Below are 5,411 nucleotides of genomic sequence, written 5' to 3'. Positions count from 1 at the left end.
GGGGCTGGCTGGCATGTGGTGCTGGGGGATCGAACCGCGGTCCCTGATGCTTTGCCAAGCTTGTTCCAAGTAGGTGCCTTAGACCACTGAGCCATCTCTCCAGCCCCGAAACTGCTTTTTTTTAAAGACAGTTTTGCTCAGGCTGGTCCCAGACTCAGCGATCTTCTTGCCTCAGTTACCCGAATATATTGGGAGTGTGTGCCATCATTCTACTAATAGTTGGACTTAACTGGTTTTTTTTGCGGAACCAGGGATTGAACTCAGGCCCTTACGCTTGCCAGGGAAGTGCTTATTCTACTGAGCCATCTACCCGGCCCCTGAGCCATCTCCCTGGCCCCAACTGTTCTTGATTGAGATGTGTGCAGGGATGATTGAGGAATGCAGGTCAAGTGGGGAGACAGTATTAGCGCTGACATTGATTTTTTTCACAGCTGTTTTTATCCCCCCCATCTTTTTGAGTCAGGATCTCACTATGTAGTCCAATTTGGCCTTAAACTCCTGATTTAGCTCAGGCTGGCCTAAAATTCACAGCAGTCCTCTGGTGTCAGCCTCCTGAGTGCTGCTGTTACAGCTGTGTGCCACCACAGAAGGTCTCAGCCACTTGCTGTCAGAGCTTTTTTTAAAAAAGTAACGTGGTTGCAATATGTAATGCTCACCTTCACCATAGGGAGTTTGTACATAATACACTTTTAAGGTTTTTGGTCCCCTTTTCTCTTTCCAACCTTTCTTCACCTCCCCATTTGCAGAAGCTCCATTTCCATTTTTTCTTTTTTCTTTTGGTGTTAGGAATCAAACTCAGAGCCTTGTGCTTGTCAGGCAGGCACTGTAAATGGCCCCTTCATTTTCCCTTTTAATTCTGTTTGTTTAAATTCCTTTCCCTTGCTTCCCTCCCCCTCCCTCTACTATCAATCTGAAAGAGAATGTTCCCGTTAATAGTTAACATTTAATTACAGTGTATATAACTTGGGGTATTAGCTAATTCCTTCCCTCCTTCTTTGCCTTCATCTTCGTTTTGGAGGTCAGTCAGAGGTCTTCCTACTCTTTACCTGACCTCTCCAAGCTTGAACTGCTTGCTTCCCAAGGTGCTTTAAGGTGGGACCTGTTGTATCTGCTGTGGTGTGCAGGGTAGCAGCCACTGAGGGGTGTCCAGTGTGAATATTCTTGGTTCTTACCCTTCAGAGCCTTGACCGTAGTGGTTGGGTCAGTGGCATAGGGGAGGCAAAGGCTATGTTGCGTGTGTTTGGGGCAGGTAAGGTGGTTTATGCAATAGTTGTATGACTGGGGAGGCTGAGGCTGGAGGACTACCCTGAGTTTGAGCTTGGACTATATAGTGAGTTCAAGGCTAGCTGGCTCCAAGGCACTTGACAGAGGGGAGCAGTTGAGGGCAGGTGCCAGAAAACAGCAAAGACCAAAGAGAGGAGCAGTGGCTAGCAATCCTCTTCCCTCCCTTGTAGTATTCAGGCTGTCTACCCCAGGGCAGGTGTAGCACTCTCACCCATAATCCCAGCATTGGGTCACGAATTAATCCCAAACTCTAGAAGCCTGCCCTGTGACTCCATGAGACTTGGGGGAGGTGGGGGGGGCACACCTAGACACAAACTGTATGGGGGAGGGGTACTGGGAGTTGAACTTAGGATCTTGTGCTTGCCAGGCAGGTGCTACATCGTTGAGCTGTGTCCCCAGGAGATTTTTCAAGCCAGAACAGGTGGAACTCAACCTGAGTGCTCGGTAGAATTCATTACAGCAAAGCCAGGTTTGGAGAGAGGAGAGAGGTTGGAGGCTTCAGGTTGGGTCATGTTCTTTTTGGGATGCCTGTAAACACCCAAGTGCTGTGCTGTAAGGTCATCTCTATTTGTGTCTGAAGCCTGAGGAGAGAACGAGGTGGGGCTTGCATGGGACCAGGGCTGAGTGGCTGGTAGGCAACTGGAGCCCTCTGCTCTCCCCCAGCAGTGGACTGCTCTTCTGGGCCCAATGCAAACAGCAGGCCAAGACTAGATATTTGGGAAGTCAGACAAGGCACACCCCTAAACATCGGGGGTGGTCCCTGGAGGTTTGTTTCAAGTGGTGGTGAGGAGCCTCATGAGGCAGTAGAGTTTTTTTTTTTTTTTTTTTTTAAATTAATTAATTTATTTATTTTGTGTGTGTGTGGCCAGCTCAGCCCACCAGGGGGCAGGGCTGGCTGGCATGTGGTGCTAGGGGATTGAACCGTGGTCCCTGTGCTTTGCTTAAGCTTAGCTTGTTCTGAGTAGGTGCTTTGGACCACTGAGCCATCTCACCAGCCCAGTGGAGTTTGGACTGTCTGGAAGATCTTATTCTTGCATTTTTTGTGTGTTCCTTAGCGGTCAGTGTTGGAGCATCTCCTGAGTGCTGGACACTTTGGTTGGTTGGTGTTGTGTATTCATGGCCGTATGGTGCCTGTCCTAGGGGAGCCCCTGTGTGCTCCAGAGCTTTGAATAGCTTAGTCATCACGACCGTCCTTACCTGGCAGATATGGCCTCAGGTGTGAGCCTGTGTTCTTTAACTGTTCACCTTTTGCCTTGTGTGGCATCTGGTTGCCTTGGTACTACCATCCCTTGTACGCATACACACATTAGTGTAAATGTGGGACAAATGGACTGGGAAGAAGAAGGTGGAAGTGTGCTTTGAATTGATAGCATTAGTAGTGTAGACGTAGTATCATGTGACAGCATGGCTGGTCTCTTGCCCTGTGGCTCAGAGAGATGGTTCCAGTGTTTTCTTGGAGTAACCAGCATGTTTCCCCTGTGTCTCTCCTCTTGTACCGAGGTTTGTTGCTTTCATCATTGCTTAGGCTTTTGAGGAAGAGCTTTAGGGGATGTGAGTTTCCTGTTGCTGTTTGGCTTCTCTTGTGTGGTAGCTGCTGGTCTGGTCTGGTCTGGTCTGGTCTGGTCTGGTCTGGTCTGGTCCTGGAAGATGGAAGTGTGCCCTGTTACTGGGGTGGAGGAGGGTTGGCTGCATGCCCTTTCTGGAGAGCCTGTGTTCACATGCTACTCAGCTGCTGTGATCCAATCCTGGTGCCACTGTGAAACTAGTGCGTCCCTTTCTGATTGAGGGCTCACTCCCTGGTCTTTAACAGTACATGGACTAACATTTTTTTCCCTAATATTTTTTGTGAAGATTTCCAAATGGAGTTGATAATAATCTGTTCCCACAGCTACATGCCATTGTGACTCTGGTAGCACATGATATCTTAATGTGAAGTTGGAATAATTATAAGTTTTTTCTGCCTGATTTGTGGTTGAAAAATTATAGAAATCAATTTAAGAAAAATATGTCTTGATATTCTAAATGCCAAATCTTTAGTTTATTCAGAATTCTTAGCTTTGAGTCTAGAGTTATGTAACACCTAAGAATCTCTCTCTCTCTTTTTTTTTTTTTCCCCCCTGTATTTTTAGGGAAGGGTCCCCAGGGTGTTCAGGGTCTCACTGCTAGATCGGACTCGTAGTGATCAACCTGTTAACAGCCTCCCAAGATTTTTGATTACAGGTGTGCGCCACCACGCCTAGTCTCAAGTGCCATCAGTGCCTGCCCTCCCCCTGGGAATTGAGCCCCCAGACCCCTGTGCCTGCTTGCAGGGGCTTTAATTCGCTGCACTATTTGGCCAGCCCTAAGAATCTTTTCTTTTTCTCTTTCGTGGAATTGGGGATTGAATTCAGGCCCTTGTGTTTGCCAGGCAAGCACTTATTCTACCGAGCCATCTCCCCGGCCCCCTCAGAATTTTTTCTAAAAAAACCATATACATTCCTTCCCACATTTCATGTTATTCCATTGAGTTGATACATAGTATACGTTTTAAAACATTTTAGTCAATATGCTTTTTTTTAAAAATTTTATTTATTTATTGTGTGTGTGTGTGTGTGTGTGTGTGTGTGTGGCCAGTTCAGCCCACCAGGGGGTGGGGCTGTCTGGCATGTGGTGCTAGGGGATTGAACCGCGGTCCCTGTGCTTTGCCAAGCTTGTTCCAAGTAGGTGCTTTAGACCACTGAGCCATCTCACCAGCCCCAGTCAATATACTTTTAAGTATATCCTGATTTTATCTGAGGGCTTTAAGAATTGGATTTGAGGTTTTCAAGGTATTTCTTTTTTCTCATTGTTTTTATGTGTTCCAAAATCTACAAGGATCATATATATGTGTTTGTAAGGCTTGTGTTTTCTGGTTATTACTTGTGAGACCTTATTTCAGGTGTATTCAGTCAGGTTTATCAAGTGTGCTCAGATCTTAGAGTTTGTGGGTTTTGTGCATTTTCATGCAGAAGCACTGTATTGAACCCAGGGCATTTGCTCTGAGCTAAAACCCCACCCTTTTTACTTTTTAAACCAGGGTCTTCCTAAATCACCAAGTTCCCAGGTTGCACCCAAATTTGTGATCCTCTACCTTGGCCTCCCAGAGTGTGGGATTATAGTCTGTACCACCATGTCCAGCTGACTGGGATAGTTAAAAGGTTCCACTCTGCATGTTTGGGGCTTTCAAGGCCTCATGTTCTCGGGTGCTTTCCTTCCCTCTGTAGTTAAGTGGGAGGACCTTTCCTTGTTCCCCTTAGAGTCAGCCCTTAGATGAGCTGTAGCTCCTGTAGAGTTTCTTGTTCCAGCTCTTGATTTCCTGTGCCTGAAAAGCAAGTCCCAGCCTGAAAACCCAGAGTCTTGCCCAGTAGTTGGCACAAGTGCATGTGTGCACACACGCTGAGTCCTGATTTTTTATATGTATATAAATATGTTTATACATATCATATACATGATAAAGTCACATTTTTGTTGTTGGCCATGGGAGTTGAATGCCAGACACATTGTACCACTAAGGCATGCCCTTAGCTATGCTTCTTTTTTTTTTTTTTCTTCCCTGCAGAACTGGGGATTGAACTCAGGCCCTTGCGCTTGCCAGGGAAGTGCTTATTCCACTGAGCCATCTCCCCGGCCCCTATGCTTCTTATTTTCAAAAATGCAGTAGCTCATACATAGTTAGGGCTTTATTTAACCTTGGCATCGTTGAGCTTTGCTTGGCTTTAGGAAGGTTATTTGCATGTGTGGCATTTGCTCAGTCAGAATGTTTCTTTTAGAACTCTTCAAAACTGGTTTCTGTGGGGGCCACTGGAAACTGCTTCACTTTTGGAAGAAGTGGTTTTTTTTTTTTTTTTGCTCCGAATGCCTTCAAGGCATGACTGGCTGGCTTGTGTTGTGGGGATTGAACCACAGCAACCTGAGCCTGACTGGTTTGTTGAAGCAGCCACTTAAAGAACTGAGCTAAGGGGCTGGTGAGATGGCTCAGTGGTCTAAAGCACCTACCTACTTAGAACAAGTGAAGCTAAAACAAAGCACAGGGACCACAGTTCAATCCCCAGCACCACATGCCAGCCAGCCCCGCCCCCTGGTGGGCTGAGCTGGACACACACACACAC

Source organism: Octodon degus, unplaced genomic scaffold (genome assembly GCF_000260255.1).
Source record: "Octodon degus isolate 3935 unplaced genomic scaffold, OctDeg1.0 scaffold00027, whole genome shotgun sequence".
Classification (NCBI taxonomy): domain Eukaryota; kingdom Metazoa; phylum Chordata; class Mammalia; order Rodentia; family Octodontidae; genus Octodon; species Octodon degus.
This window is presented reverse-complemented; position numbering follows the sequence as displayed.